The sequence below is a fragment of the Saccopteryx bilineata genome, chromosome 2 (genome assembly GCF_036850765.1).
Source record: "Saccopteryx bilineata isolate mSacBil1 chromosome 2, mSacBil1_pri_phased_curated, whole genome shotgun sequence".
Taxonomy (NCBI): Eukaryota; Metazoa; Chordata; class Mammalia; order Chiroptera; family Emballonuridae; genus Saccopteryx; species Saccopteryx bilineata.
The window spans coordinates 23,814,496-23,839,840 of NC_089491.1; the positions used below are offsets into that span (position 1 = coordinate 23,814,496).

A 25,345-nucleotide genomic window follows, 5' to 3' on the forward strand; every position below is an offset into this window, starting at 1 on the left:
TGTGAGAAATAGATGTCTACTTCTCAGACATCTATTTCTTACTTTATGAGAATAAATTTAACAGGGAGAAAAGGTCACAAGCTCTGGGAATTGACACTGAAGGAGAGAGAAGTCATCTGCTGTGTTCATCTTAGGGTTTGGCTGCCCTGTCCAGCCCAAGTGCTTGGCTAAACTTATTTTTTGCTGAAAGGCTGCTGAGGGAAGGGCAGCCCACACGTTTGGAGCTTGGTTTCTAACTGAAATATTGTCAGTTCAAAGCTTTCAGCAGTTCTTTGTGTGTGTGTGGTTTTTTTTTTTGTGTGTGTGTGTGTGGGGACATTCCTTTGTTATGGGAGGACCACCACAGATACCTTATTTTGACCATGCGGTTTCCAGGAACTAAAGCCAGGAACTAAAGCTATTTCTATAAAAGGTTGACTGCATTGTGGGCAGAATCAGATCTTTGCAGGTTTTATTTCCTTTAAGAAAATGCTGCTTTTCTAAATCTGACTTAGACTATATTGTTTTAGAAAATTACTTGTTATTCTTATGAAGTACGTGTGTGTGTGTGTGTGTGTGTGTGTGTGTGTGTGTGTTTGTTTTCACAGTTATCCACAGGCTATATACATGGCATAATAGGATATATATTTTATGTATTGTTTGATATGTAGTATTTGTTTGATATGTAGTATTGTTATATATGATATATATGACAGATATGAAGACAGTTTGTTTAAAGAAAATCAGTTGTCAGGCAGTGAAGGGTCAAGGAATCACTATGCTTATTTTAACTTTTTCTCAAAAGACTTCTGATGGAGGCTGGAATTTTAAGAGCTCTTTGAGTACAAAATAGGGGCAGAACTTGGCCAATGATATTGAAGAGAGGGGCATCACATCGTAGTTGTCAAAGATGGGGATGTGGAGACATGGGAGTGGAAATTTAGCCTGAAAAGAATGAAGATATATGAGAGAGAGCACCCTGGTGAGAATTAAAAGTGGGAAATTCAGCAGATAGTGCTGGACTATATGTGTGCACTGAGCTGTGTGATTTACATAAATGAAGAGATCTGAACCTTGAAACTTATAGTAGAATCTGTATTTTAAAGCTAGAAGGGATTTTAGAAGGGGAAAAAATATTAATCAGACACTAACCGTATGCCAAGCATAATGCTTTCATGAATGTATTTTCAGGGGAGGCAAGAGTTCTGAAGCTAGTTAGACATAGATTCAAATCTTGGCTCTGCCACGTTTTTGCTTTGTGGCCCCTGAGCAAACTAATTAACCTTTCTGAACTCTAGTTTCCTCTTGTATAGCATGGGGAGAGAAAGTCTTCCTTTGCAAGGGTTTTGTGTGAATAAAAATAAAAAAAGTTTTCTGAAGTGCACAGAATATTTTAGCTACTCTGTGAATGTTAATTTTCTGCTATCTCTTTAATAGTGTAGAACACCGAGGTTTAGTGATTAGGTGCAGTCTTCGATAAAGAGATTGGGCCACATGTAGGTTTCTTTCTCTCTGCTCGGACTCCCCACCCCCAGTGTAGTCGGCCACCACTCGAGTTTGAATGAACGCTACTAGGCAACCTGGATACATGGGTGATGCCAGGTCATTAGGCAGTTTGTAGGAAGGAAGGCTCCTACTCCTTTCTGTTTCCTAGAAGAGCAGGAAAGGTAGCATTATCACAGAGAAGGCGAGGCAGATGGCCAATCACCTGTCCCTGAAGGTACATAATTTTGTCCTGTGGTTGAGTTACAGGGAAAAGAACTGCGTGATGTTATACAGTAGTGAACAGCAGGCCCTCCGCAGATCTGAGTGCAATAGTCAAAGCATTTATTAAGGCAAAAAAAGTGTTTCTTGATGAACCACTGGGGTGATAAAGCAAAGCTTTTGGGTTCTTGTAGATACAAGATGAAAGTTATGTTTCAGCTGTGCGATAATATTTCCTCTGTCATTTCCTGGCATAAATATCTGGACGTTAACAAGACACATGACTGAACTTTGAACTCGCTGGTTGGGAGTCACAGGGGAGGAGACGCTCTAAGAAGTCTGTGAGGTCCCTGTGTGCTCTCACCTAAGCTCCCTGCGCCTCCAGCGCTGTCCCAGTCGCTCTGGATAGATTTCAAAGGGCACCGGCCCACACTCCTCCGCTTTCCCCATTTGTCTTCTACAACAGAGTGTACAAGGATGATCGTGTCTGCGTATTGTACAAGTCAAGAGCCATGTGACTTGTGGTTTTCTGAACTTAACTGGTAGCTCTTTCCAATGTGTAATATCCACGCTGCTCCCAGGAATACACCCTGGGAGCAAATATGTAGATTTGTTGATGTGTAGACATGAGACATAGCCCCTTCCGCTGAGGCTGTGGTCCTGGTGGGCAGACGGGAAACAGACACGCTGAGTGGTGTGTTTTCAGACAGTGACTGGAAAGATTGATGTCGTTTTATAGTCCATATGTCACAATGAGGCGCTAAGCCTAGTGCTCTATCCTCTCAGAACTGAACCATGTGCACAGCCTAAGAAAAGGAAAACTAAAAGCAGAACATGAAGAATATGTTCCATTATAAGCTTAGGAGGGAGGTGAAAAGTTTAAGCAAATGAAAAACAGAATCATTGTCAACGGTTGGATATCGTGGTTCAACACACAAACGTACCCAGCCATTAAACCAACTGCCGATTGTCTTTTGGGGGCAAAAGAAAATACGATGTGATATAAGGTAGATATTTAGCTCTTTTTCCTCAGCATGATCAAATGCAGGCATTCAATCTTTTACCAAGTCTTATGAGCTCTGGAGAAAGAGTTGTAATAGGGAGTGAAGTAACAGACCCCTGCCACAGGGCCACGGAGCTGGTATAATCAGAGGAGGGAAAAGACCACGTTATTTAGGATAAACAAGAAAGGGAGAGCAATTTAATTGGTTCCTGATGTTCCACACAACACAGGCCAGAGCTCTTTAAAACCTAGTGGCTTATTTTTATTTGTGAACAGATTTGATTTTTTTTTTTTTTAAATGGGTTTTCCATCTGTGTTGGTGGAATTCCAGTCAAGAAACTTCGATCCTGGCTGCTTTGATCTTGTACTCACCTTTCAAGGCCGTAAAAAGGTCTTCTTTTTCCTTTCTGTAAAAGTACTTCCAGCCAATATTTAATATGAAAGAGATGTTTATCAGACTTGGGATGGGCATATTGAAGCTATTCGGGGTCTGGCGTTTTCTTTCCCTGTCTCTTTTCTCATACACACCCTTCACCCCACCCCCACCCCCTCCACCCCCCCTACCAGCCTCGGTTCCTTGACAATGCTTCCTGTTGTGAGTTTGTACAGCTGAAGGGGGTATAGGTGGCCATTAATAAAGTTATTATAAAAGTGAGAAGAAAAAGAATTTAAAGGGGATGGCTGGGGTAAGGGAGAAATGTGTATTAGTTCAATTGCAAACTCCCTGAATGACAGCGGGTCTGATTATTTCAGAGAGCTGACAATTTCGGGATTGTGTCTGCCAGATCTTGATGTGAAGTCCAGACTTAGAGGCGGTTCTTGGAAGATAATTCTCAGTGGGTGCTCCTGTCCCTCCTTACCCCCTCCCTATGTCTATGAAAGCTATCTGTCTGTAAATTATTTAAATTCAGCAATCAAATAGGTCTCTTTGTGAACTTTCTTGCAAATAAAACAGAATTTGTTATTTTAAAAACCAACCAGGGATGATAAAATAGGCCTTTTTTTTTCAAGTGAAGGAAGTTATCTAGTTCCTAGACACAAAGCCTCAATCATCTGAGACAAGTTTAGAGCAAACTAACATTTTTTTCAGCCCACTGTCCACATTTTTTTAAAATATAAACTGTGATACCAGTTAACTTTCATATGATTAGCTTTGTTTCTTATGCAAGGTAAATGCGGTTATAGAATTTGTATTTCTCTCAACATATAAAGCAAACACTCAGCGGGGCAGGAACGCCTCCACGTTAAGGAATAGGATTTTTGATCAGCCTAAGTTTGCAAACTAAGAGGCAGTAGGATGAATATGAGTACATCAAAAAGAATTCATTATTTGACCAAAATAATACTAAAAAAAATTTTTTTTTAAATTACAGTCTCTGGAAATACAGTTTAAAGGTAACTTTATTAGCCATAATCTAATTAATATGCAACTTTTAAGTAAGCTCAATGGCAATAAAAATATTACATTTCCAAACAGTTTTCTTTTAGCCTTTTGCTTTTAATCAAACCACAACCACAGGCTTTGCCTGCATTACCCACTCCTGCAGCCAACAGGTTTTGAAGAGATTTCTTCATATTCTACTAACACAGAATTCTAAAACCACATGGAAGGATGAAGCCTTTTTACATGAGGGCCAGAGGATGGCAGAAGCTCTCTTGAAAAATAATTAGTGCAATTGTGGTGAAACGTAGAGGAGGCAGGACAATGTCAGCTTTTAAATATCCCTTTATCACACATTCCAGCTGATGGAAGAGAAATGCTGGAGCAATAGGTCAGCTGTTTTACCGTGGCTCCCTGAATCAGAGAGGGAGGGGACTTTATGGATCCCAGCTGTGCTTACTTTCGGGTTTCCTGGCTCTGTACTATTCTGTAGTTTGTAGTCTGTGTGTCCAAAGCTCAGGGGAGAGTTCAGTCCAGCAGCTTGCTTAAGTTAGTTTTCTTTTCTTTTTTATAAGGAGTATCAGATACTTGTAATGCTCAACTCACTGCCATGATGCAGGCCCAGACAGGACAGGCGGGAGAGAGAGAGAGAGGATGGAAGGGAGGAGGAAAGACTAGAAACCAGAAAGTGGATCCAGTGTATTTGATTAAGTTCCAAAGAAGGAAAAACGGAAGGGAGAAAGGAAGGAGGGAACCAGAGAGAGGACTGAAGGTCTTATCTATCTCTTACTTCCTAAGCTTTATTGCGCCTCATAATCATCTGCAACGCTTGTTGAAAATGAAAAATCTCAAGACTGGCTGACAGGTTTTGATTTGTCTGGGGCCCAGGGATCTGCATTTTAACAAGAAACAAGTTAATAGTTATAACGATGTTGAACAGCAATTCCTCCCAGGGTATCGGGGCCTGTAGCAGGTAGTTGCTTGAAGATGCTTAAGGCACATGATAAAGTCACACAGGCAGGAAGGAGCGTAAACGTTGCAGAGGGAACTAGGGGAACACGGTCAGAGAACCACGTGCTGAGCAAAACATGAGTGGGACTAATGAGAGATGGGAGAAAGCGGGTTTGAGGAGAAACTGAGTAGCTATGGAGATTCTTTCTAACCCAGAACATCCAGGCTTGCCTTTTGAGATGAAATAGATGACAGGTAAAAGACAAGAGAGAGAAGATGACCAAGTTGCTGTTTATTAGCCAAAATTTGTGGCGAGATTCCTTGATAACCTGGTCAGTCAATGACCCAACACTTCTCTCTGAGATTCTTACTGCACCACGGGGAAGTCATAAGAAAGTACTATGAGGAATAAATGACTAATAAGGAATTATTAGTACTATGAGGAATAATTGAATCCATTGCCCTGATTCCCGGAAGTTCTATTGAGGCACCTACTTTTTGTTCAAGAGGAAGATGGAATTTTAAGTAGCTGAAAGGAAATTGGGTCCAGAAGAGACAGGATCTAAAATTGCCAACGGAAAGATGGAAGCCTGTTATTCCCTGTCTCCAAACAGAAAACGTCAAAGCTTCAAAGTTCAAGTGCGCATTGTCAGAGCTTAGAGTTCAGACTGGTATCTGGTTAGCTGCTGAGGATTACAAAAATTCTAGGTATGAGGGACGTGGAGGCAGAATAAGGTGGGAAGGAAGCCTGATCTTGGGTTTGCATTAGCACTTTGCGTAAGTTTGAGAAAGTCAACTGTTCATCTGAAACAATAAGGGATGATGGAGATTGTGGGTGGTAGGGTAGTGGTGGCTATAGCTATTTCAGACCCTTTTTTGGTAAGCCAACAGTAAGGCTACTACTCCCTATAGCAGACTCATAAAAGATCTCACTAAAATAGCTATTGAACCACAGAGAAAATGAAAACATGAGTCATAAAGAAACTGACAAACTCTTGCCTTGTATCCCGGAGGGGACTCAGCTGACCATATAGATCTTGAGATAACCTGTGCATACGCTACCACCTGAAAGAAACAAGGTGGGAACCCCACCACTGCAGCCTCGTCGTTTCACCAGCAGACACTCACTGGTGTGACAATCCATTCAGTGCCTTTGGGTCATCCATGTGAAGGCACGTGGGAGCATCTGGTCCCCCTGCACGGCACATACGGGTATGGGAAGTCACCTGTTCAGCCACCTCCTTCTGCCAATACTGCATGAAAGCTCTCACACATTGTTGAGCCTCTATAGGTAGGGCTATGCTCAGCCCAAGGGAAGCAGTCCTCTAGCTTCCAGGGTCCTCAGTTTCCCTGACTCCACTTCTAGATTTTTTTCTTTTCTTTTTTATTGATTTATACCTGTAAAGCCAGTATCCAAAGCTACCATCACAGCAGCCCGGCCCATGCAGGTTCGCATTGGATTCGGACAATCGGTAAAGAAGCAATGGAGCCAAAAACTGGTGGGCCATCATCTTTAATCCTAGCTTGCACTCGGCGGGCAAGTAAAAACACACACTGGGCCCCAAAACCCACTCATTCAGTGCTCACAAAGCTACTGACTTATCCGAGTTTCCTAGAATCAAAGGTTTCTAGCTCACCAGCCTTATTCTGTTCCCCATCTCCTTCCTTCTCCCTGCACAAACTCTGCACAAACTGGCTTCTCCCTAAGCATGCCACCATCTTGGCTGCTTCTCCTGGCCTCCTCCACGTGGCCTTTCTCTGCTCTGCTCTCCACTTTAATGCTAATCTCAGGAACTAAGAGAGCAAGCTCTCATTCCGCCCCCATTTTAAAGTGTGGAAATCAAAACCTTTAATCCAATATACAAAATAGGGAAGTAGGGAAGTCTCTAATACAAAGTCACTTATCTGAGGCATGATGGGATTGAACCACCCCACATCAAAAAGGGTGGGAAAGGCTTAGTCTTAAAACCAAGCCCCAGGCTACAAGCATCTTGCCTGCCCACAGCCCACCCCCAACACACATTAATATCACCTGGGCGATGGGCTTCCATGTGGGCAGTGCCATCTTTAACAAAGTGAGCATGATATATTTTATCTGCCCAACAATACCCTAAGGAGGAATGTGAGATCATTGGATTCTGACTACATTCTTTTTTTTTTTTTTTTAATTTTATTTATTCATTTTAGAGAGGAGAGAGAGAGAGAGAGAGACAGGGGGGAGGAGCTGGAAGCATCATCTCCCATATGTGCCTTGACCAGGTAAGCACAGGGTTTCAAACTGGCGACCTCAGCATTTCTAGGTTGACGCTTTATCCACTGCGCCACCACAGGTCAGGCCCTGACTACATTCTTTATGTTCTTTTTCCCTCCCAACTCCACTAGAAAAAGAAAGGATGGGCTTTCATTCCTTCCTGGGTGGCAGGACCTTTGTTTACTGAGCATGCTCTTCTCTACCCTGGCAGAGGAAGTCTATGATCACGTTAGCGATTGTGAAAGCCAGAGCTCAAAGAATTTAGAAAATCCTTTCCTCTCCGGGCAAGGCCATTTGACAGTCAGAAGTTAAACACTGACTGCTTTCTCCCTCTTGCATTCCTGGTGTTAACAGTTTTAATTACCGCTGACCATCATTCCAGTTAGATAAATGCTCAGAAAGGGAAAACCACATTAAAATATTTCAAAAAAATATTATTCACATTACACAAATATTTCCCCAGTGTATCATTTTGAAAGACTTGCTTGTTTTTATTTATAGGCGTTCTAAATTGTTATGTGATTCCCTTACTGAATAAGAGGAGCAGTCTATCTTCCCAGGACCTTCACCTTCCCTTCTACCTGGAAGGCTCACCCCCACCCCTTTCTCATCTCCTTATCTGCTTTCCTCAGGTCTCTGTTCAAATGCCATCGTTACAAAAGGTCTTCCAGACTGTTCTGTCTAAAATAGGTAACCCCCCCAAAACTCTGCATTCACTTTTCCCCAAACTTCATAGCGCTTATTGCTACCAGACCCATTATTTGCTTATTGGTTAACTTTCTGTCTCCTCCCATTGGAACGCCAGCTCCTTGAGGAAGAGCCACGCTGCATTTTGTTAACTGTTGTATCCCTAAGAACTAAAAGGGGACTCGTCTGCATTTCTTAAGATGTATATTTTTCTCTTTTAACCTCGTTTTGGGATTACTTATGAACAAAATCAGTTTTAAACTTCTAGAAATAATTTTATGTTCTTATTTTGAAATCTTTAAATATTGTCACATGTTCCATAATGTTGCTTTTAGAATATATTCATCCATATTTATAAGCCAAATTGATTTGTACATTTAACTATGTTAAAATCTTCTTGCACTTCTAATACTTTTAGCTTTAGGTAGTTAATGCAATATATTGGATATACTAAGATTCTTTATTCTGTCTTTTTGATAAATTATAACATCTATTCATATGAATTATCAATATTTATTTTATAAATTTTCCTTTGAATATTACTTATTCTGATCTTAATAATGCCATCTATGAAATTTAAAACTAGTATTTGCTTAGTATTTTCCCATTCTGCTTATTTTCAAACTTTCATTTTTTTTGTTTTAGGTCTGCTTCTTTTAAACAGCAGATAAGGCCTGACCTGTGGTGGCACAGTGGATAAAGCGTCGACCTGGAATGCTGAGGTCGCCAGTTCAAAACCCTGGCTTGCCTGGTCAAGGCACATATGGGAGTTGATGCTTCCTGCTCCTCCCCCTGTTCTCTCTCTATCTCTCCCTCTCTCTCTAATAAAAATGAATAAATAAAATTTTAAAAAGTAAATAAATAATTAAAAAAAAATAAGCTTAAAAAAAATAAACAGCAGATGACTGCTATTTTATTGAAACACTTAACATTTAAAAATTTTTTTAAAAAGATTTTTTATCAATACCTGTTCCCATATGTATTCTCTATTTAGAGATAATTCTTAGATGACATTTAAATGTTTTAATATATATATCTCAAAAAGAACTCTTTTTAAAAATAACCATAACACTATTATCACATCTGAAAATTAATAATAGTTCTTTAATATTATCAAACATCCAGTGACAATTTATATTTCCCGATTGTCTCATTTTTCAAGCATAATTTTTTTTGTTTGAATGAGGATCCAGCTAACGTCCATACATTGAAATTGGTCAATGTCTCTTCAGTTCCATTGAATCTAAAGTTCCGCCTCTATCTCTGTGTTTGTATTTTTACCTCTCGATTCTTTAGTCAAACCTCTGACCTAAAGCTGTGCCAACTTGAGTTGTTAAGAGAACTTGGACTTTGACAATGAATGATATTCTTCACTGATAGCCTGCCGCTTACTTTACATTTCTCAGGGTTCTCCAATATGCTGGACTGAGTCAGGCACAACAGGTTGTCCGTCTCTGTTGCTTCTGCTGTGTCCATAGTGTAATAGTGGTTTCACTAGACAAGCTGTATAATCAGTGAAGATCACATATGGTCATCTATGGAAACTTCCCTGAAAAATCTGCACCTTCTTACTTTCTCCTGTTTCATGCTGGGTTTGGGGGAAAGGGTGCTATGAATGGTGGGGACTTGTTCAGTCTCTTATTATACCATGTAACTCCATCCCCACTTGTTAGTGTCTCTCTTTAGAAAATATGTACTTGGAATCTCTTTATTTTCAGCTGTCAGCCTTAGTTACCCATTTTTGTAATGCTGGAAAAGTTTTACTCAGCACCCTATTAGATACGTATAGAATTTGATCTCTCTAATCTCTCTTCCACTTTCTTTATCTTCTCTCTTACAAATTCCACTCCTTTGCTTTTTGCTTGGTATTAATAACAGCTAACATTTAACTATCTTATGTGTCATTTAGAGTTGCATAAATTACCTCATTTAATTATCATGGTAATCCAATAAAGGGATTATTAGCTCATTGTCATAGAGGAGGACTCAGCACGGAGAGTATATTCCTCTGACACATTCTCTAAGGCTTGGAATAGATAAGATATTTTTCACAGTAATAGAAAAAGCTTGTTCACATAATGAGGTCTAGATAGAGAGCAGGGGATCTAGTTTTATCATTGTTTTTCTGGAACAACCTAGATTAGTTGGGACTTTTAACAAGTAGTGTGGGGTGAGGTGTTTAAGACTCTGAAACCTTTCCCCCTGGGTTGAACCTCTACTTCTGCCACTCACTGCTTACTTGACCTCAGATAAGTCACTTGACTACCCTATTCCTTAGTTTCTTCATCTACAAAGTGGAAATAATTATAGTATTGACCTCAGAAAGTCGATGTGATGTTTATATCAGTTAATAGATATAACATCTTTAAAACAGTATAACTGTGAAAATAATGTAAGAGCCATATAAATATATAGGAAGAACTTTGTTAGCTATTATGGTTTAGTTTTTCATGAAATTGGTATATAACTTCAGTGAACAAAGGATGAGAAGTATTATTCAGTAGCAAGTTCCTTGAAGAAACAACCAAAGCACAAAACCCACATTTTCTTTTTATGAATCCTGCCTAAATTATCCACATCTGAGTAAGAAAGTGGGAATGACATACTAATGGAAAAACAGGCTAATAAGCCTACCCTCATTTCACATTGAAGGGGTGGAATAATTTATGGGAAAGCTCTTAAGGCTTCTAAATGCTGCAATCAAATCACTGTATGGAGAAAGTTACAAAATCAAATTCCAAACAATGAAAACATCAGTTTCTTAATGGAACAGTTCCAACCATCTGGCATTCATATGTTGTTTGCAGGGGCGGTTATTGTACAGACATAATGACCCAATCCCACCTCTAGGCAAGAAGCTTCATGAAGGAAGTTTACCCTGGCTATTTGTAGTTGGTTAACATTATCAGAAGAGGTGTTTTTTTTTTTTTTTTTTTTCCCCAAAAAAGGACACAAAAAGAAAGAGCTTCGAATATATTTGTAGAGTATGAGTATAGGAGACTGGGCAGATTTCAACATCTCAATAATAAATGTTTTCTTCAAGGCAATTTTTAAAAAAGAAGTACCCTGTTAACCTAGCTAGAAACAGTCTTGATGATAATCTTTTATCTTTTCAAAACAGATTTAAGTTATATACTGGATAATTTTCTTATGACACCTTAGAAACTGATTTTGACGAAAACATGGGACAAAGAAAGTAATACTAGTACATTTTCTTTGAGTGAACTGCTAGTTTTGTTAGCATATTATCTTTTCCCTTTACTATGGAGCTTGACTTACAGTCAAAGGTTCATTATTCACTTAAAATTAATTAATTGAACAAATATTTACTAAACCTCTACTAAGTGCTAGATACTGACTTAGGCATACCTATTAAATAGAGTGTGAAAAAAAAACAGGCTTTTAAGAAACAGGACCAGGTGTGTTATAAAAAGGGAAGATTGATCTAAAAGGTTAAAAGCATGAGAGATTTAAAAAACATAACTGAATAAGATGAAAAAAGAAGACAAAAGGAGATGTGTAGGAAAATTTAAAGTTCAATGTAAATATATATACACATTGGAGTGTTTAGAAAGAAAAATGTGGATAAGAGAATCAATAACGTGGATTTCACAGTTTATAAGCTCTCCTAGGATGCAGGATGGGGGCGGGGGAGGCAAAGACATAGAAATGACAAGAGAGTAATTGAGTGGAGAAGAGGGAACAAAGAGCCAATATGTGGCTCAGCCTATTCCTAAAGGAACAGATGAAGCAAAGGCAACAATGAACTGGATAGTATAGAGAACCTTTCTGGACTTATTTTATAAAGGTTTACAAACCTATTATACAAAGACCTACTTTTGTAGATTTGAAGGGATTTCTCAGTTACACCCCATAGTTTTCTTTTTTGAAGAGAACAGAAATGTATTCAAAGATATGCAAAGACTATATAACATACACTACCCATCAAGCCTTGTTGAGAAATGTAAATATTAGTCTAAGCACCTTGTTGACAGCATTTAAAAATTATTGTTAAAAAAGGAATAAAATAAATGAATTTAGCATTCAGTACAAGAAACTGAAGAGAATTATAGAACAAACCCAAGGAAATCAGTAGGAAGGACTTGAGCATAAACAAAACAATTAATGAGATACACAGCATAAAGTGAGTTGCATTGATAAATAAATACATCCTACGTCTGCTTCTTTTTTTTTTTTTTTTTTTTGGTACAGAGTAAAAAGAAACCTTTAGCAAAGCACATCATTAAAAAAATATTATTCTATAGTACTAAGATAAAAGCATAGATATTATAACAATTCTAGTTCAAACAAGTTTTTAAAATTTATTTTTACTTTTTTAGTTCAAACCATTTGAAAGTCTCAACAAAATGACTATTTTGTGACAATTATTTAAAGGTTAATAGGAAGATAAGCTAATTAATATAGTAATGGTGGGAGATATTTATTACAAACACCTTTTCTCCAGGAAGTAAATGCTCAGGCTGAGTAAGGAGAGACCATGACACAGACCCAATAATGTCTTTGCAAGCCCAATTTGGATCTTGGGAACAAAGATGATCCATTAGAGAGGTCTCTCATTGGACAGAAATGACTAGATCCTTCTACCACCCCCTTTCTCAGCCACTGGCCATGGTCTACAATGAGAAGAGCATAATCTTGATTATCACTTTACTCATGTATTGGTTGAAAGGATACCCTAAGAAGAATGTAGTCTTATATCAGAAGCTGTGGAGGACCCTGAATGTGCTAAAAGCCATGACCTAACAGCCAACAATACTCTTTGCAGTGGCTAATGAGTTCTTTTTCAAAATGGGTCTGAACTGCACATGTCCATGTCTTCCATAGTCTACTCCTTGCTCCACGTGAACCCATTTCTCCACACTTGCTGAGGTAGCATCACCTCTCAGGCATCTTGTGGGCTTCCCTTCTTGAGGAAAATCTTAGAAGAGGGCGGTTAGTGAGATTAACTATAGCTTTCATTACTGCATTTTGTGTCAAGGTCACAACTGAGGACTCCTCCCCATTATACATTCTAAATTCCCTGCACCCTTAACTAACATCTCCACTGGTCTTGGAACTTACGTCTTGATGTGACCCAAACTCTCATTCCTCAGAGGTCTGTTTTCTTGGTAAACACACTCTTTTTTTGTTGCTATATTTGTCCATTCACAGTCACAACTGGACAAAGAGTACCAAGAAGCACCCACCTGGGCCACATGAGTTCCACACATATTCCTCCATGTCCCCATTTGATACCAGCAGTCCTATCTCGTCCTGCTAATTAGCAGGGTGAGTTATCTCTGAAAGTATGGTGACTGTACTTCTTATCTACTGGTCTCTAGACAAGGAACCCAAACTGACCAGGCAGCCATCTTAGCTTATAGTTTAACAGGACTTTAGCTGTAAGACTTTTAACCCTGCTAAGAGCACAGAACCTGTACATGACAGATCTCAGAGCTGTGTGGAGAGAAGCACCATGTCACACAGTGGCTCACTGGGAGTGATGCTTCCACCCTCCATCTTAAGGGACCCATGCATTTTTCTACTGGTGACAGAGCACTACCTAAAGATTTCTCTGATCCAGTGCATATACTGCTTCCCAAAAGATAGGTCCCCTTTCTACTTTGCTCTAGAAAGTTAAGTCAAAACAACAGAGAGGACATAAAATACACCGGACTTAGGACACCCCTCTGCCTTACTTTTGCCCTTGGTGGCACAGTATAGTTTATATTTCTTGGAATACTCATTGCTGGTCATGAAGCATCACCCTATCAACTACTTTTATTAGATTATTTACCAATTACTGCAATAATACATTATTTCAACCAGTGAAGCTTTAGGATATTTTGATATCTGGAGGGGAAATTTTCTCTCCTTATGCTTATATAGAATAGCCTTGATAATTCTTGGCCTCTTCCACTTCCATGTGAATTTTAGAAACATTTTGTCAGGGTCTATGAAATCCTTTAATACAATTTGGAATAGATTGCTTTGTGTTGATGGAGTCTTCTTCATGAATATGATGTATTTCTTCATTTACTTAAGTCTTTTATGTGCTTTGGTAAAGTTTTGTAATTTTTCTTATATAGATATTACACCTTTATAGTAGTTTTAATCAAATTATAGTAAAGATTTGTAGCCTTATTTGAGCAAGACCTTTTTCTTTTTTTCTTAAGTGAGAAGCAGGGAGGCAGAGAGACAGACCCCTGCATGCACCCAGACCAGGATCCAACAGCAAGCCCCCTACCAGGGCAATGCTCTGTTCATCTGGGGCTGTTGCTCCATTGCTCAGCAACCCAGCTATTTTAGCTCTTGAGGTGAGGCCATGGAGCCATCCTCAGCACCCAGGGCCCACTTGCTCCAATTGAGCCATGGTTGCAGGAGCAGGAGAGAGAGAGAGAGAGAGAGAGAGAGAGAGAGAGAGAGAGAGAGAAAAGCGAGAGGGGGAAGAGTGGAGAAGCAGATGGTCGCTTCTCCTGTGTGCCCTGACAGGGAATTGAACCTGAGACATCCATACGCCAGGCCAACACTCTACCACTGAACCAACCAGCCAGAGCCAAGTAAGACTTTTTTTTTTTTTTTTTTAGTGGCTCAGGGGCCACTTTTTTTTTTTAATTTTTTATTTATTCATTTTAGAGAGGAGAGGGAGAGACAGACAGAGAGAGAGAGAGAGGAGAGACAGAGAGAAGGGGGGAGGAGCTGGAAGCATCAACTCCCATATGTGCCTTGACCAGGCAAGCCCAGGTTTCGAACCGGCGACCTCAGCGTTTCCAGGTCGACACTTTATCCACTGCGCCACCACAGGTCAGGCCCCAAGTAAGACTTTTAAACATTTATTATCTCTAATGGCTGTGGCTTCTTTGTATAGTGATCTTTCATTCAACAACATTGCTAAACTCTCTTATTTGCTCTGATACTTTATTGCTTGGATTTCTTAGTAGAATACTGTATCATCTATAAATCATATTTTTCTTGTTTTCTAATCCTTTTTGTATTCTGATCTCTCTCTCTCTCTCTCTCTCTTTGTCATCTCAGCAAGGGGCTTTAGTACAATGTTAAGTAGAAATGAAAAAACTATCTTTGTTTTGTTGCTTTTTTTTAACCATTATATTTATTGATTTTAGAGAGAGAGAGAAAAGTGGGGGGAGAAACAGGCATCAACTCGTACTTGTTGCTTCTTGTATGTGCCTTGACTGGGTAAGCTGAGGTTTTGAACTGGTGACCAGTGGTGACCTTAGCATTCTAGGTCAATGCTTTATCCATTGCGCCACCACAGGTCAGGCTGTTCCTAATGTTTAAAAGAAAATGTTTAATGAATTAACATTAAGGATAATTCTAGAATTAGGTTGTGCAGTAAATTCCTCCTTTTCCTAGTTTTTTCCTAAAATTAAAAAAACATATGAATGAGTGCAAATTATATTTTCTAATATTAAACCATTCTTACATTATGGTATCAACCCAATGTGCTCATGAGATATTTAAAAAAAACACATTGCCAAACTTGGTTTGATAATATTGTATGTATAAAAGATTTACTCCTTTTGAGATAGGCCTGTAATTTTCCTTTCTATATTTTTGTCTGAATTTGGTCAAGATTTTGTTAGCTCATAAAATAACTTGGATTCTTTCCTTCTTTTTCTATTCTTTGAAACTATTTGAATAGCATTTATCTGTCTATGAAGATCTGATGTCTTTCCCACCAAACCTTTGACTCTATCTGTAGGTTGATTTAGAAATACAAGTTCACCACCTAGTAAAGCCCCCTGGAGACTGGGAGGGGCAGGGCATGAGGAATCCTGACCGGCAGGGGGATTATTAGCCACCACCCCACACCTGTAGGAAAAGTGTAGGGTTTTCTACAGTATCACCTTTGACATTGACGTGACATTCTGACTCTGTCCGTAGGGTGTGGTTTTGTAGAATTTGCCTATTTTCTAGCATTTTTCCAGGTAATTCATTCCTCTCCGGCTGCCTCCTCTCCCCCATAAAAAGAAAAAAAATAGAAATACAAGTTCAATTTGTTTATTTAATGGTTATACACATATTCATGTTTTAAAATTTTTGAATAATTTTATAATTTGCATTTTACTAAAAAGTATCTTTACTTGTTGGGGGTTTTTTTGTTTGTTTGTTTGGTTTTTGGTTTTTTTTTTGGTATTTTTCCAAAGTTGGAAACCGGGAGGCAGTCAGACAGACTCCCGCATGCGCCTGACTGGGATCCACCTGGCATGCTCACCAGGGGGCGATGCTCTGCCCATCTGGGGCGTTGCTTTGTTGCAACCAGAGCCATTCTAGCGCCTGAGGCAGAGGTCATGGAGCCATCCTCAGCGCCCAGGTCAACTTTTTGCTCCAGTGGAGCCTTGGCTATGGGAGGGGAAGAGAGAGACAGAGAACAAGGAGAGGGAGGGGTGGAGAAGCAGATGGGCGCTTCTCCTGTGTGCCCTGGCCGGGAATCGAACCTGGGACTCCTGCACGCCAGACCGATGCTCTACCACTGAGCCAACCGGCCAGGGCTCTTTATTTGTTTTTAATTGAATACAATATTCTCTTAGTATCAAAAACTACTGAAGCGCCTGACCTGTGGTGGCGCAGTGGATAAACCATCGACCTGGAACACTGAGGTCACTGGTTTGAAACCCTGGGCTTGCTTGGTCGAGGCACATATGGGAATTGCTGCTTCCTGCTTTTCTCTCCTTTCTCTCTCTCTCCTCTGTAAAATAAATATATTTTAAAAAATTAAAAAAAAAACAACAATAAAAACTACTGAAGCTACATTGACCAGGTAAGGTGGTGGCACAGTGGCTAGAGCATTGGCCTGGGACACTGAGGACCCAGATTCAAAACCCCGAGGCCACGGCTTAAGTGTGGGCTCATCTGGCTTGAGCATGGGCTCACCAGCTTGAGTGTGGAGTTGCTGGCTTGAGCCTAACGACTCCATGATTGCTGGCTTGAGCCTAAACATCACTGGCTTGAGCTCCAGGTCGCTGGCTTGAGCAAGGGGTCACTGGCTCAGCTGGAGCGCCCTGGTCAAGGCACATATGAAAAAGCAATGAATGAACAACTAAGGTGTCAGAACTACGAGTTGATGCTTCTTAGCTCTCTCCCTTCTTGTCTGTCTCTCCTTGTCCATCCCTACCACCCTGCTGGAAAAACAAACAAACAAACAAAAAACTACTGAAGCTATAATTAAAATCTTATTTACCCCCCCCCACTATTGGTTTTACTAGAAACTTGCCTATTTTATTATTGTTTTATAGAACTAGCTTTTTGTTTTGTGACCCTCTCTACAATCTTCGTACCCATATCTATTTTTAGCTCTAAAGTTATACATATAATGCATGGATATTTTTTGTTCTTTATTTTCTACCCTTTGTTTTAGAGCAAAGCCTTTTTATCTGGGTGAAGGAGACTACCGGATTTGCTTGTCCTCGATCTACTTCAGGCATTACCCAGATTATTCACGGAGAAATACGAGGTGAGAAAAAAGGTGCGCAGAGCTGGTCTCTTTGGGGTTTTTATTTCATCGCAGTCTGGTCCTTAAACCAGGTTGCTGCATACGCAGTCCCCATTCTGGACTCTCCCTTTGCCGCTTCTACCCTGAAGAGTGTTATTTTTTTCTTCTGCGTTGGGCTGCCTCACTCACCTCTGCCACTGACCTTTTAAAATGGAAAGGTTTCCTAAGAAGAATATTTTCTCTCTAGTCAAGGGGAAAAACACTGGAAAGGCACACATCCCCTATTTTTAAAAGGAAGACACAGATGCGGGGGTGTGGGGTGGGGGGTGCGCAGCTGAAGAACTTTCCCAAGCAGGCTGAATTCTCTTAGGGTATCGCTTCACCAAGAATATATTCTTTGAATTAGTCTCTGCATCAATGGACCGGAGGGAAAGTTTCCAACAGATCTTTTCTGCTGATAGTTTTGATTACTCTCTAGTAGAAAATTTCAAAGGCTTTTTGCCAGACTGAAGGGAACATGAGGGAGGAAGGGAGAACTGGCGTGACCAGCGAAACCTTTTGAACAAACAGAGCCCAAAGCAGGGACAGCCAGTTTCTCCATCATCAATGCTTTGCAAATTATAGTCATTGGACCACTCATGACATCAATAACACTGGGGAACAATATTTTTTTCATTTTCTGTTACATGAGGTTTTAGAACTTTTTCTATATATTTCTGCATCACTGATTTCAAATCTGAAACCCGTTTTTTGGTGCATGCTCTAGTTTTTATGCAATATTAATTTCTTTTTGTTACAGTTAATGGCATGCATTGGTTTTTAAATTGGAGTTAAAGGACAACGACTCTTGGATTGAACATAACCACAAGGCAATTAATGTTTTATAAATATCCCTTTTATATAATTGTAGTTGTTTTTAAATGTAAAAAATTAATATCTGGTAAAAACACCTCTTATTTTGTTTTAAGATTGAATCATGGCTTCTTTGAGTAGGCATAAATGTAAGAATAGTCCTGACACCTTCTGTTATATATGTGGCTGTTACACACTTCAACGTCAAAGGCGCAATATTTCATCATTTGTGACACGTGCATATATTGCATATTTTCAAGTTCCCCTTGGCGATCAAGACAAGAATTGGGCTCCTCATATTGTGTCATAATTGTGAGGAAATGCTTCGTGACTGGACAAAAGGAAAACGCAAAGGAATGCCTTTTGGTGTTCCCATGGTTTGGCGTGAACCTAAGGACCACAGCAGTGACTGTTATTTCTGTCTGATACATACAAAGGGCATAGGCAAGAAAAAACGGCATATGATCGCATATCCTAATATTCCTTCAGCAATACGACCTATCCCACTTTGAGACACTCCTGGTTCCAGTTTTCAATGGTTTTATTTCTTTTAAGGACGAAGAAAGTGAACATGGTGATCAAGTGTATTTTGATAAGATGCATGAGGAAATGATTGTAGAATCTAAAGGGTCTTCTTCTGATGCCAAGCAGTTATTAACCCCTCAGCAGATTAACCAACCCGAATTGAATGATTTAGTAAGAGATGTGGGCCTATCAAAGAAAACAGCTGAGTTATTAGCCTCCAGGCTTTAAGAAAAGAATGTATATACTTCACCGGTCAGCTAAAGTATCCCATTTTAGGGAGCGTGAACAAATTTTTGTGGACTTTTTTTCCGAAGACAAACACTTTGTTTACTGTCATGATATCAGTAGTCTTCTCAGCCTGCTAGGTGTTACCACTTACAGTCCAACAGAATGGCGGCTATTTCTTGACAGCTCTAAATGGAGTCTGAAATGTGTTCTCCTACACAACGATAATGTTTATGCAGTGGTTCCAATTGGTTATTCAACTTATCTGTGAGAAGATTATAATGACATAAAAATTGTCCTCGACTTTCTGAAGTATGAGGAGCGTAACTGGATCATTTGTGTGGATCTTAAAATGGTAAATTTCCTGCTAGGATAACAGAGAGGTTTCACGAAGTATCCTTGCTTTCTGTGTTTGTGGGACAGCCAAGCTCGGGAGAAACACTAGACACAGAAGGAGTGGCCAAAACATTAAGCTCTGGAAGTAGGGATGCAAAATATTGTGAATGAACCCGTAGTTAATCGAGACAGGATCATTTTTCCCCCACTTCACATCAAACTTGGCTTAATGAAGCAGTTTGTTCAGGCTCTGAATAGAGAAAGTGAATGCTTTCAACATTCAACATATTATTTCTGCTTTTCCTGCCTTGTCTTTCGAGAAAATAAAAGCAGGTGTATTTGATGGACCTCAAATTCGAACCCTCATATGTGATGAAGAATTTGCCAGGAAGATGAATAAGGAGGAGAAAGCAGTGTGGCAGTCTTTTGTGGCAGTTACAAAGAACTTCCTTGGCAACAAAAAAGCAGAAAACTATGAACTTCTGGTTCAAAGAATGCTGTTGGCTTTCTGCGACACTGGATGTAACATGAGCATTAAGATTCACTTCCTGAACAGTCATCTTGATAAGTTTCCTGAAAATCTTAGAGCTGTTAGTGATGAGCAGACTACTGCTGGAGCATCAAACAAGATTGTTCTCAACAAGTACACAAGTGCAAGAGCTACAAACGCAAATTTTTGCCTGAATAGAATTTAAATATGTTTTGTGCAGATTTTATGATTAAAATAAGTGTTTTAATATGTTCTATTTTGAAATGGTAGACAAATTCTGATGCAGTCATATCTTTTAGTGTTTTAGTGTATTTACTGCATTATATAAATTATTATATTTTTACAAAGATGATGCCCAAGAAGACCTTCTACTTCATTATGTTAAACTAAATGCTGAAAATTTTACAATAAGATGAAAACCTAAAATCTTGAGTTGCAAAAAAACTTACAGAGAGGCCCTGGCCGGTTGGCTCAGTGGTAGAGTGTCAGCCTGGCGTGCAGAAGTCCTGGGTTTGATTCCCGGCCAGGGTACACAGGAGAAGCGCCCATCTGCTTCTCTACTCTTTCCCCTCTCCTTCCTCTCTGTCTCTCTCTTCCCCTCCCGCAGCCAAGGCTCCATTGGAGCAGGGATGGCCCGGGTGCTGGGGATGGCTCCATGGCCTCTGCCTCAGGTGCTAGACTGGCTCTGGTTGCAACAGAGTGACGCCCGGGATGGGCAGAGCATCGCCCCCTGGTGGGCATGTCGGGGCGCATGCGGGGAGTCTGTCTAACTGCCTCCCGGTTTCCAGCTTCGGAAAAATACAAAAAAAAAAAAAAAAGAAAAACCTTACAGAGAAAAACTAATGTCAGATTTGAGATCAGCACACTTGAATTAGGTACGAACAAGTGTTTTTGTGGATGCAAAGAAATTTTGTTCCTCAGTGTAATCAAACAAAGTCTATAGTTATTCCTCAAGATATTAATGTAGACTCGACTTGAAATATCCCTCATTATAATTCTCATTTTGCTGAAGATATTTTTTCTCACGTTTGACCGCACAGGCTGAGTTTTTTGCTCTGCTGATGTCATTTGAAGAAACAAATGTAGAGAAACATTGCTTGGCAGAGGATAAGAGTGGAAGGTTAGGACAAAAAGCATTAAGATGACTATCCTAGAAGGGGAGTAAAATCTGAATAGCAAGAGGGCCACAGACAGATAAAAAGATTAAAGAAAGTATAAAGCAAGGTATTCTTCATCTCTGTCGAAACATCATCCACTTTAGTGTTTTAAGAACCGGTTCAATATATTCTTACTTTGATAAAGACAACTTGGAACCCAAGAAAATACTATATACTAGTGTTAATACCCCATTTTATGGATGGCAAAACTGGCTCATTTGGAAAGCAGGGCTGTTATTGATGGGTAAATGTCTGTATGGAACAGGATTTGACTGTGAAGTCACTGACCTAAAGCTGGCTGCAGAGCAGGAGTGCTCAGACAGGTCCACACTCGTGAGGAAAACAGGTCTGTCCAGGCTGACCTTGTATTCTGTTCTCTATTTCATTTCAGCACTATATAAAAAGGAAATAGAGTGTTTTACAGCAAATAACTTAGAATTCTTTAATACACAGAAGATTTAAAGCACAGAGTAATTAAGGCAGTTATATAGTCAAAGCAGAAGCAGCCATATTGCTTAAGACAGTAAGAGATAAAATTGATACATTGGAAAATTACCAAGCCAGATGGGAGGCCAGGGACTCATTTTCACTTTACCTTTGATTTATGAGGAAGGACTACTCATTGAAATAATTATTAAATTAACTAAAGAATTGTTTAATATTTATTGATATAATCAATAATATAATAATTAATTATTTAAAGTAAAAATTTACAATATTCATTTCACTAGAAGACATAGAATTTTGAGTTTTGAGAAATAGTAAGTAAAAAGAATGTGTAGTAAGGTGCCAGAAAAATCAGCTAAGTGATTTTTCTGAATTGGGTAGAGTTATCGTTGAAAGGAAAGCCCCTTTCAGTGTATTCTTTTTTTTTTTTTTTTACCAATGTATCTATTTTTTAAAATTATACTTAGATTTTATAGTGGACATTTTCCTCTTTGTACACAGACACACACACACTGCTCACAAAAATTAGGGGATATTTCAAAATGATTATGAAGCAATAAAAAGAAGCATTTGATTTTTTTTATTAAACAAGAACATAAGAAAAGCAAATGACAAGTCAAAGAAAGTTATTTAATTATGTAAATGAAGTGCAAAACCAACTTTTATTTCATTGGTGAAAATGCACTATACAAAAGGCTGAAAGTACTGGAGTATCTGCACATTCCCTGATCCTCTGGTTTTTGTGAGCAATGTATGTATATATTAAAGTTTAAGATCAACTCTTCTCATTATTTGTGAGACAAGAGTATAGGCATTTTCTGCATGTCACACATGAATATATTAATATTGTACATGTATTAAAATTTCTAGCTTTTTCATATTTCCAGTGTATTATTGTAAAATAGATCAGAAATTGGTAGGTAAAGAGAGTTGTTTAAAGTTGATTTTAATAAAGGGGATTTGATAAATTGTTTTAAAAAGGAAACGCTTCACAGCAATTGACCAGCAGCCAGGGCTTAGCCTTGAGCAGCCTGTGAAAACCACGAGTTGAACTCGGTGAAGGTCGTCTGCAGTCAGGGGCAGGACAGGGGATGGTCCAGTTCTCTTGGAAGAATACCTCCCAGAAGCAGAACAAGATTCTATCTCCAAGGTTTCCTCCTCGCCCAATGCGGTTTACAGTCACCTCTCATTTCTGCGAAGCCCAGGGTTACCAAGTGACCACGACCTCATGGTTCTGCATTTATGCTATCGTGGCCTTCTATATGCCATTTCAGGCGAGAGTGCACGAAACCTTTTTTATTTCTAGGCAGCTACTTTTGATGTGTGGCAGGTTTAGCAGTGGAGGGAGAGGCAGAGAATTTGCCCACACTCCGGAAATCCTGGGAATCAAGGGTGGGAGGTGGGTGGGGGGTGGCGCGGCGGTACTGCCCCCGATTGACTGGGTGTTGTTTTAGGGCCTGGGCGGATGTCTTCGTGGCTGCCACTTTCCTGAGAACGGTCGCCAGGCCTCAGTCCTGCTCCGCTCCCGCCCACACCTCCAGGTGTGCATTCCCCGCCCTTAATTACTCTTCTAAAACTGATAGTATGCACTTGCAAAGTTTCACTGGGAAAGCGGAAGAGAAATTTATAATCGTGGACGTGGTAGTGAACTAAGGGAGCACAGTCACACTGGCTTTGGTCTGCAGACCCAGTCAATCGAAAACTCAGAAACAGTAACGTATGCACCTTTCTAGAAGCAACATCGACTCTCCGGGGTTTTGCCGCCTCCAATTAAAGGCTGCACTGGGAGAAACTTTGTGCCTTCTGATAAGTTTAGGAACTGAACTACGAGAAGCCATACTTCAGGGGTTTTACGGGCCCCGCGATGTTTTCCAGAGCTTTTCAAGTGGGAAGGGAAGAGCGACGAAGTGGAAATGTAGCGCGTGGGGAGCGCAGTGGAGTCCCACCGGCCGTCGGGCGCTGAGGTGAGCGCCGGAGGGCGGGGGTGGGGGGGTGGGGATCCCGAGCCGCCGCGCGTCTCCCGCCGCGGGTGTGTCTGCTCCGGGGCGCGGGCGCCGAGGGGGGATTGGTAAGATAATGAATGGGAGGCGTAGGCAGCCTGGGCGGGAACAGCGAATGAATGGGGGAAGGGGGTTGCAGAAGGTAGGGACCTGGGGGTGTCACACCAGGTAGGAAAATGGGCGAGGGGGAGGGAGTCTGGGGGTGCGGGGATTGCTGACTTGTGCTACGTGGAGCTAGCAGAAAAGAAAGAAGGCGGAGGAAGAAGGAGCCGGGCACCCGCGCGGCTGCTGCTTCGGCCCTCCCTCGGCGCCCCCTCTCCGGTGGCCCCTGCCGGCGCGCCGGAGCCCGAGCAGCTGGAGCTCGGAGCCCGAGCGGCTGTTGACGCTCCTGGAGCGGGGACTCCCCTGTCCCATCTCCGAGCGCTGCCTGGGTCTTGGGCGGCCTGGACTCCGCAGCCGCAGAGCTCTCCCCGGCCTCCGGGGCCTTGCGCGGGACCCCGGCGGGGTGGGCGCAGGGGGTGTACCCGCTCCCGGCGACGGCCGAGGGGCGGGCCCGGGCTCGGCCGGCCGTGGGGCTGGGGCCGCGGGGATTGACCGCGCAGCCGGAGGCCGGCCAGGGGGCGGCGGGAGCAGGACTCCAGGCGGCGGCGGCGGGCGCAGGTAAAGGGGCGGGCGCGGGGCGGGGGATGGCGCCCTCTGGTCTCGGAGCCAGGGGCCGCCGGGTCGCCTCCACGCCAAACGGTGCGTTGAGTTTGCACTGTCCGGCGTCAGACGGGCTTTGTGACTGTGTGTGCGAGCGTGTGGGTGTGAGTGTGGGTGTGCGCGCGCGCGCTCGCTCGCCTGGGTCGGGTGTGGGTGGGTGTGCGTGCCTGCTGGCCGGCCTGCAGGAGGCGAGGCTGTCCCGGCCTCCCTACTCAACCAGTGGACCGAGCCCCGGGAGGGAAGTTGCCGCAGCCGCCCGGGCCGCTGGCCCTCCTGTCCCCCGGCCAGGTCAGTGCGTCCCAGGGCTCACCCAAGTGACACCTTGGTCACTTGGTGGCCTCGGGTTACCTGGGACCGGGTGGGGGCACGGGAAGGTTTGTCCCCGGCCACTCAAGATTCCGGTGGACGTGGACCGCCGGGCGTCCCTGCGTCCCGCAGCTCCGAGCTCCCGCACCACTTGCTTCTCACCGACGACTCAGTAGTCTCTCCCGGGCATGAGGACTTTAAACTTAAGTTTCTGCCCAACCGCTTACAAACACGCTTAGCAAGTAACTGGACAATCTAAGGCAAGGGAGGAACCTGGCTTTGATTTGGTAGTTTTGAAATCAACGGGCTCGTTTGGTTTGTGCAGGACTAGTTTGTGTTGAATGGATTGAAAATGTATTCTTGTTTTTCTTTGCTGCCATTTGGCCTTTGATGTGTGAGAATGGGCATCCAGGACTTGTTGCCTCCTGTCGGAGGCCCGAGATTGTCGCTCTCTGTTGCTGCTTCTGCTCGTCTTTCTTTTGCTTTTTGTTGAAATCTGTGGGTTTTTCATAAATATGGGCTTCCAGCGAGTGAGTGATCGCTTGTTAAAACCTCACTATGAATGCGTTGTTTCCCATGAAAATAGATACATATTTGCGAAAGTGAATATTGAAAACACGTAACTGCAGTTATTAGAGAGAAATCCTCTATTCCTCCAGGCTCCAAACAGTCCGTGTTTTTCACCTATTTGAATAAGTATCGTTTGCCTGGCAAAAGCCTAACTGTGAAGTGATTCAAAGCCTGCAATTCTGGTTAAAGGGAGAGCCTGCACGGGTAATACTGATAAGTTCTTGGAAGGAGACAGTCCCTTGACAAATAGAAGAGTAAGCTCCAACGAAAAAGGGTGTATATTGGAGTTACGGTTGTTTGGACCGAACTAAATTCCATTACACAC

General features: G+C 41.4%; 1 protein-coding gene across 5 annotated transcripts in view; it reads left to right on the forward strand.

Annotated features, from left to right (window-relative positions):
* Positions 1 to 23,067: 23,067 nt before the first annotated feature.
* LPAR1 (lysophosphatidic acid receptor 1) overlaps positions 23,068 to 25,345 on the forward strand; it is a 146,269-nt gene continuing 143,991 nt past the window's right edge. Inside the window, exon 1 of one of the 5 annotated variants that reach the window (XM_066256545.1) lies at positions 23,068 to 23,406. The gene's annotated coding sequence lies outside the window, so the exon portion shown is untranslated. Of the gene's footprint in view, positions 23,407 to 23,488; positions 23,511 to 23,568; positions 23,611 to 23,956; positions 24,103 to 24,248; positions 24,433 to 25,345 lie in introns of those variants that run through there. The other 4 variants (XM_066256549.1, XM_066256548.1, XM_066256546.1 and 1 more) reach the window with 4 other exon arrangements.